This window comes from Podarcis pityusensis (assembly GCF_964106645.2).
Source record: "Podarcis pityusensis genome assembly, chromosome: 10".
Taxonomy (NCBI): domain Eukaryota; kingdom Metazoa; phylum Chordata; class Lepidosauria; order Squamata; family Lacertidae; genus Podarcis; species Podarcis pityusensis.
Genome location: NC_138035.1, coordinates 23,373,933 through 23,382,740, shown reverse-complemented (window position 1 = coordinate 23,382,740; position 8,808 = coordinate 23,373,933). Strand labels below are relative to the sequence as shown.

General features: G+C 43.9%; 1 protein-coding gene across 4 annotated transcripts in view; it reads right to left on the bottom strand.

Moving 5' to 3' along the window:
- Positions 1 to 3,602, bottom strand: part of DENND2A (DENN domain containing 2A) — a 66,707-nt gene extending 63,105 nt beyond the window's left edge. For 2 of the 4 annotated variants that reach the window (XM_081023966.1, XM_081023965.1), the window contains exon 1: positions 3,209 to 3,601. The gene's annotated coding sequence lies outside the window, so the exon portion shown is untranslated. Of the gene's footprint in view, positions 1 to 3,208 lie in introns of all 4 variants that reach the window. The other 2 variants (XM_081023964.1, XM_081023967.1) reach the window with 2 other exon arrangements.
- Positions 3,603 to 8,808: the final 5,206 nt, after the last annotated feature.

Below are 8,808 nucleotides of genomic sequence, written 5' to 3'. Positions count from 1 at the left end.
TATGGTTGGATCTAAAGGCCAGAGATCACTCTAAACACCGAGTTACTTGGGGGCAGAAAATCCAAGGTATGCCTCCATGGTGAAAAATAAATTGTATAATTTATTTTAAAAATGAACAAAATGATATTTTGCTGCCCTTTAAAACAATACAGCACAAAACCTGCTTGAGGCAGGTTACCTCACATTGTCCAATGGTAGGAATGGCCATGGATGAACTTGGAGACTAAACAATCCATTTGTCAAAATAAAAAAAAATCCTTCCAGTAGCACCTTTAAGACCAACTAAGTTAGTTCTTGGTATGAGCTTTCGTGTGCAAGCACACTTCTTCAGATACACTGAAACAGAAGTTGCCAGATCCTTCTATATAGTGAGAAGGTGGGGAGGGGTATTACTCAGAAGGGTGGTGGGAATGGGAGATTGGCAGATAGCTGAGATGAGCCTGCTGACGACTCTTAACGACTGTAATAGGTCTTACAGGAAAAGGCAAGGGGTGAGAAGGTGAGAAATGGCTTAGTCATGTATAATGGGATAAGAATCCAATGTCTTTGTTCAAACCAGGTCTCTCCATGGTTTTAAGTTTGGTAATGAGTTGCAATTCAGCAGCTTCTCTTTCCAGTCTATTTCTGAAATTCCTTTGTAGTAAAACAGCTACTTTGAGATCTTGTATAGAATGTCCTGGGAGATTGAAGTGTTCTCCTACTGGTTTCTCTGTTTTGTGATTCTTGATGTCAGATTTATGTCCATTTATTCTTTGGCGTAAGGTTTGGCCTGTTTGTCCAATATAGAGAGCTGAAGGACACTGTTGGCATTTGATGCCATACACAATGTTAGATGATGAGCAATTGAATAGTCCCGAGATGGTATGTGTGATGTTGTTGGGGCCAGTAATGGTGTTGTCCGGGTGTATGTGGCAGCAAAGTTGGCATCTGGGTTTATTGCAGGCTCTGGTGCCAGTGTCCGTGTTAAGTCTGGTTGTAGTATTATTGTGGGTTAGGAGTTGTTTAAGATTGGGTGGCTGTCTGTAGGCAATGAAAGGTCTTCCTCCCAGAGCTTGAGAAAGAGAACTGTCATTGTCCAGGAGAGGTTGTAGATCTCTGATGATGCGTTGTACTGTTTTAACTTGGGAGCTGTATGTGATGACTAGAGGTGTTCTGTTATTTTCTTTTTTGGGTCTGTCTTGCAGCAAGTTCTCTCTGGGTATAAGTCTGGCTCTGTTGATCTGTTGTCTAACTTCATCTGCTGGGTATTTTAGTTCTGAAAAGGTTTGCTGTAGATCTCTTAGGTGAGAGTCTCTGTCTGTAGAATTGGAACAGATGCGGCTGTAACGTAGTGCCTGGCTATATACAATGGACTGTTTGGTATGTTTGGGATGGTAGCTAGAGGCATGTAGATATGTTTGTCGGTCAGTTGGTTTACGGTATAAGGTGGTGTCTATGCGCCCATCCTGTATTTTTATAGTAGTGTCCAAAAAATGTATTTCTTGCATAGATTGATTCATTGTAAGGTTGATTGTGGGGTGAAAATCATTAAATTTCTGGTGAAAGGTGTCCAGGGTCTGTTGACCATGTGTCCAGATGATAAAAATATCGTCAATGTATCGCAGGTACAAGAGAGGTTTGAGTGGGTAGGAGTTTAGGAAACGTTGTTCTAAATCTGCCATGAAGATGTTGGCATACTGTGGGGCCATGCGGGTGCCCATTGCTGTGCCGCTGATCTGAAGGAACAGGTCATCACCGTTTTACATTTGTGTAAAATTAGAGCACTGTTCACTGAACTACAGCAGGTTCTGGTGACGTTGTCTATTTGTGTGGGGGAGGAATGGGGGGGGGAGAGATTGGATGGATGGGCCCTACGTAAGGAAGTAAAAATGGCATTGTACAAACTGTTCATCAATCCCAGGGTGTAACTTTGCTTTCCAAGTGAATTGAGAAATTTGGGGGTTATGACACAACCATTCCATTTTTTAAAACCTAGTGAATTCCACTTGAGTTTTTTTCCTGTGCCCCCCCCATTTTTTTACAATTTTTTTTAAAAACAAGAAGTTATCTCTATTTTTATAGCAGGCTTGTGAAGACCTTTGCCAAGCCTCTCTCTTTTTAACAAGATGAAGGGAGAGAAGATGGATTATTTCCATGCTAGGATTTACTCATCACTTCAGTTTACCTTCCATCGAAAGAGAAAAAAACCTTACAGAACAGTGTGATATGAAACACCTAATTGGACTCAATTCTCTGATTGGGTTTAAAAGTTAATAAAATTAAAGCACACTGCAGTAAGATTGAACAGACCTGGAATCAGCTAGGCTGAACCCCTTTTATCTGCTGCTCCTGAAAACGGAAAGGCAAACTCAGCAGCTTTTATGCCAGAAAGTTTTATCTGCATTCCTAAGAGCACCGAAAATGTGGGCGAAAAGGGAGGAGGGTTTCCCCACGCCCACTGGTGTGACCCACACAATTCCTTTTAGCCAAGCTTGTGGATTTGGTAAGGAGACTTTCCCTTCTTTGATGGGGGGTGGGGGTGGGAATCCAACAAGATTCTGTGGCATTTTGAAACCCGTGCTTTTGAGGTAGCCATTTCCATGACGATTCACAACTTTTCGCAATAAGTCACCCTTTCTCCACTGTGGAAACGTCTCCCGCCTTCAAGCGAGTCAGAATACCCCCAGATCTCCATAAATCCCAATGGATAACCCTGCAGATCAGTTCCAGACGATCCCGCCACTAGGAATTCACGCACAGATTTCCATAGGGCAACCCGACCTGCTCTCCTCCTTTTCGATCCTCCTCTTCTAAGCCAAAAGCCGAGAGACCATTAGTCAACTACGGGCAGCAGCGGTGCAGTTAGGCACTACTTAAAAAAAATGAACTCTGGCTTTAAGAATATTCGCAAAAAGGGGTGTTCGTCAGATGCTCACATGCATTTCTTCACGTACTGTACTGTAGTTCCCCATGCGGTCCGCCAGCCCAGCTACGGAGAGTGGGGAGCAGTGCCTTCCTGCTGGTCACCTCCCCACCGCAGCCAAAAGCGACCCGGTCATTTTGCACAAGCAGATCCCTTCCCCGCAAACTTTGAAGGGATCCCAAGACAGAGCCTTCCCCAACCTCCCCCTCCCACCACAAGCTGTAGGATTTGGCACATGAAGCCAGACCCCCCCCCCAAAAATAAGAAACCATCCGCGAGGCAGAACCGCCCCCCCCGCCTGCCTACCTTGCTCAATGGCAGTAGCCGGCCTGTCCCCCCATCTGCCTTCTGTTCTCATCTTGGGAAACTCCAGCCTGGCGACTCCAGCAGCAACAGCAACAGCAGCAGCGACCGAAGCAGCCTCTGCTTGCATAGTTCCCTTTGCTCGGCTCTGCTCGCCCCCGCCGTAGTTCCTCCCTTTTGTTAACAGAGCCCCCTCACGGATTTTCAAAGGATTTCCCTCTCTCTTTGCAACCCCGTCTGCTCCATTAGAAGGATCAGCTTCTTCCACGGCGAAATCTTCCCAAGTTTCCCTTTCCCTCCTCTTGCTGTCGCTGCTGCAATTCTCTCCCCCCTCAAAAAAAACCCATCAGCTGCTTTTCTCCCCGCCCCCCATCCCGACCACTTCTTTTCCTGACTTTATGGCGCTCGCTCTCTCTTCCTTCCCCCTCCAGAGCCTAATACCACCCCCTTTCTTTCCCCCTCCCCCTCTTTTCTTTTCTCCTCCTCCTGTGCCTTTCTTCCCACCCTTCCCTAGCCTGACCCATCCTGACTCTTTCCCAGTGAGCTAATCTGCAGCTGGCTGAAGAGCAGGCCGCATTGCCATGGCAACCCAAAATACTCGAGGATTGACGGGGTGGGGAGGGCCGCAAACAGGACCTGCTTGGGGACAACATTTGGGGGTCAGGGTGTGGTGGGGAACTACGGAAGGGGACTATCCGTTTCAGTTCTTCCACTTCTGCCATAAAAAAAAAATCATAAAAAACAATTTATTATTAATATTATTATCACGTTTCAAGTGCATCCAAAGCCAAAGTTGTTTTGCAAAGTTGCTCAGAGGACTTTTATCAAAATTAACGTTTCCCCTCCTGCTAAAGATCTGTTCCGGAGAACACTTATTCTCAGATTAGTTACCTTGAAAATGATGTAGCCACATATATAGCTGTACACACACACACACACACACACACACACACACACAGGCATAAGAGGAGTGAAATAATTCATTTATTCAGGAACTGTTTGTGTATGGCATAAAGACTGTGGCTCCACAGAAATGGAAGTATGCCCAGATTTCTTGGGGTGGGGGTGGGGAGATGAGGGGCACCGCGCCCTGGAGATATTGGGGAATTGCGCCGGTGGTTTACTGGGAAGAGATCTTAAAAGCGGTGCACTCTTGATATATTCCAGGTCCCTTCCTGGATAAACATATCAGATTGCCATTTGCCAAGCTGTAATTTATCACAAGGTACATATAACCATTTGGAAAGCTGGTGGTGATATCCTGCCAAGCAGCGAGACGGCATCCCCATATTTTTGATTAGGTGAATACAGGCAGTTAAAAAACGCTACAATTAATTTGGTTCCATTACAAAATGCGTTAAGTGGTTTTCTCACTGTCTCTGGCAGCACAGACACCATGCATTTAAAACACATTTGCCACCCATCCCTCAAAGAATCCTGGGAACTGTAGCTAGTAAAAGCGGTTGGAAATTGTAGCTCTGTGCAGGATAAACTACAGTTCTAAGGATGGGGGGGGGGCTTTAAATACACAACATCTCATCTCTCTCGCATACTCCATCCCTCTGGTTATAATTTCCACTAGGGTATTCATCTATAAAATCATTTACATGCCACCTTTGCGGTCATAGCCTACCTAAGGCAACCGTTGTTGTTGTTTAGTCGTGTCCGACTCTTCGTGACCCCATGGACCAGAGCACGCCAGGCACTTCTGTCTTCCACTGTCTCCTGCAGTTTGGTCAGACTCATGTTTGTAGCTTCGAGGACACAGTCCAACCATCTTGTCCTCTGTCGTCTCCTTCTCCTTGTGCCCTCAATCTTTCCCAACATCGGGGTCTTTTCCAGGGAGTCTTCTCTTCTCATGAGGTGGCCGAAGTATTGGAGCCTCAGCTTCAGGATCTGTCCTTCCAGTGAGCACTCAGGGCTAATTTCCTTAAGAATGGATGCGTTTGATCTTCTTGCAGCCCATGGGACTCTCAAGAGTCTCCTCCAGCACCAGAATTCAAAAGCATCAATTCTTCGGCGATCAGCCTTCTTTATGGTCCAGCTCTCACTTCCATACATCACTACTGGGAAAACCATGGCTTTAACTATACGGACCTTTGTTGGCAAGGTGATGTCTCTGCTTTTTAAGATGCTGTCTAGGTTTACCATTGCCTTTCTCTCAAGGAGCAGGCGTCTTTTAATTTTGTGACTGCTGTCACCATCTGCAGTGATCATGGAACCCAAGAAAGTAAAATCTCTCACTGCCTCCATTTCTTCCCCTTCTATTTGCCAGGAGGTGATGGGCCCAGTGGCCATGATCTTCATTTTTTTGATGTTGAGCTTCAGACCATATTTTGCGCTCTCCTCTTTCACCCTCATTAAAAGGTTCTTTAATTCCTCCTCGCTTTCTGCCATCAAGGTTGTGTCATCTGCATATCTGAGATTGTTGATATTTCTTCCGGCGATCTTAATTCTGGCTTGGGATTCATCCAGCCCAGCCTTTCGCATGATGAATTCTGCATATAAGTTAAATAAGCAGGGAGACAATATACAGCCTTGCCGTACTCCTTTCCCAATTTTGAACCAATCAGTTGTTCCATATCCAGTTCTAACTGTAGCTTCTTGTCCCACATAGAGATTTCTCAGGAGACAGATGAGGTGATCAGGCACTCCCATTTCTTTAAGAACATGCCATAGTTTGCTGTGGTCGACACAGTCAAAGGCTTTTGCATAGTCAATGAAGCAGAAGTAGATGTCTTTCTGGAACTCTCTAGCTTTCTCCATAATCCAGCGCATGTTTGCAATTTGGTCTCTGGTTCCTCTGCCTCTTCTAAATCCAGCTTGCACTTCTGGGAGTTCTCGGTCCACATACTGCTTAAGCCTGCCTTGTAGAATTTTAAGCATAACCTTGCTAGCGTGTGAAATGAGTGCAATTGTGCGTACAACGTCATAAAAACTAACTTAAAACATAAAAAGGCAACCATACAACGTCATAAAAACTAACATTGCAATGGGCAGCCATGTTGGCCTAACCTGGGGATAGAGCAGATGCAAAAGGTCCCAGGTGTCTGCAGGTAGGGCTGAGACAAACTCCTGCTTGAAACCACTACTGCCAGCCCGTGTCAACAATACTAAGTTCAATGGGCCAATGACAGCTTTCTAGGTTCCTATTGCAGTCAAGGAGGTGGGGGGGGGAGTGTCTTTTTAGTACCTTGAAGTCTTAAATCTATTACGGCACAACTTTTCAGGAAATGAAATTATTCAAGAACCAGTAGGGTAACTTTTTCACCTCCAAGCACCCTCTGTTGCCAACCTGAACAAATGAACTTCAAAAGGGATTGGCACTGACATAAAAACCCCACATATATACCAAGCTGACAAAACAACAAGATAGTGTGCAAGTTGACCACCCGCCCTTTGCCCTCTGCCCTCTTCCCCTACCTTTGGATATCATATTGTTTTACATTTTTCATTGAACATAACCAAAAGACTATATAATCTCATTGAGAGAGAGAGAGAGAGATTGCACGTTCTTTGTAGTTCATGGAAATCTTTTAATACAAATTATTTAAAAAATAAATAAAAAGGGAGACTCCAATATGAAAGTGCCAAATTACAGCTTATCAGTAAATTCAATTCTGAAACCTGTAGATTGAATTGTACTGTTTCCTGCCTCATTAATTAAGTTTAATTAATTAGTTAACCAATTAACTAATTTTAGCAATGTTAAAGGTGTTTTTCTTCTCACCAAATATTGCTGCTGATTGTCCTTTTAAAATCACTATCTCATACTGTATTTTTTGCTTTGCGTTTCCATGTGATCTCACTGTTTATATATATTTCTCTCTCTCTCTATGCTCATGTGTAGCTGTTTCCTGACACCTGGGAGTGGTACTTAATAAAGTGGATGCTAATCTAGAAAAGCTCTTGCCATAATAAATTTGTCAAATCTTTAAAGTGTCACAACACGCATTTTAATTTTTTTCCTGCATTTGGTTATCTGTTCTTTACCACGTATTTGTGGATTCAGAAGAAGGAATTGTTTGACATTCTGAGCAGTCACGGAGTATACGTTTGAATACAATTTCATGGACAGCATAGATTCATCCATTTTTCACGTCAGCACCTGTTTAATGGATTTCTTCCCCACCCCTCACTTCAGTTTCCCTTAATTAGCACAATTCATTCACATGCACATACCACCCCTTTACCAGAGACTTATTTCTAATTGATCAGAAATACAAGCAGTGCTCTTCTTCATTTCTTCTGCATTCCTCCCTTCCCTAAATCAAGGCTTCTGGTATGGAAACAATTGGCTAGGAGTGACGCTGTCCTAAACTGATCTTCACAAACTGAAGATAAAGCACCAATGCTGTTACTATACTTCTGTTGGGGCTTAATGACATATCAAACCCTACATAAGGTTCTATGATCGCCATCTACTGGAACTAGTCACAACTCCAGGATACTGTACTTCTATTAATACAGGGTGCTTTCAGCCTATCACTCTTCTGCATGAGAGATTCTAGCTTATAGTAGAACTTTAGGCTTATGCCATTAAAGTAGTTTAATGGGCTTTATCGCCCTTTGCACAGCTATAGGGAGCCTTTGACTCTCCAGTCGTTGCTGAACACACTCCCGTCATCCCTGTCCAAATTTAAAAATAGGGGAACACCAGACCTCAGCGCAACCTGAAATCAGCTTTGCATCTGGCAGAATCTAACACCATCCTATACAAGTCTACTCAGAAGTGAAGTATTTAAGTCTATGTAAGTGGGAACAGGATTTCAGCCTAAGACTGCATTTCGTTTTAAGAATGTTGGAAACTGCAAGCTTTGGGATTTAACATCATGCCTGTTTTGATCTCACTCTCCTATGCATTTGTCTTCGCCATGGCTAAATTATTCCTGGTTAAATGTGTTCAGGATTGCAACTGAAATCTCTGAGTAGGGAAGGAATATATATATATATTGTCTCCAAACACACAAGCACATAGGCATTGCACAATGCATAGTGTGCCATTGTAAACACAGCTGCCGGGTATTTTCTACCCCATTGATAACCAGTGGTAAGATTATTCTACTTTTCTAGCATACTTCAAAAGAAAATCTTCCTGGTTTTTCAATCAGTGGAGGACAGAAGTATTACAGAAGAAAGGCAGAACAGAGTTTTCAATAACAATGTGTAACAGTTGGGGGTGGGGCCAGAGTCAATGGCAGTAGGGCAATTTGGATCCTGGACCTCAAATAGACCCTCAAATTTAGACACTTCTTGATTTTTTTGACGTTTGATTAGTTCTGCAACTTGTTTTTATGTAAAGGTAAAGGGATCCCTGACCATTAGGTCCAGTCGTGGCCGACTCTGGGGTTGCGGCGCTCATCTCGCTTTATTGGCCGAGGGAGCCTGTGTACAGCTTCCGGGTCATGTGGCCAGCATGACTAAGCCGCTTCTGGCGAACCAGAACAGCGCACGGAAACGCCGTTTACCTTCCCGCCGGAGCGTTACCTATTTATCTACTTGCACTTTGACGTGCTTTTGAACTGCTAGGTTGGCAGGAGCCGGGACCAAGCAACAAGAACTCCTCGCAAAACAAGAAAATCCTTAATAAAATATTAAAAAAA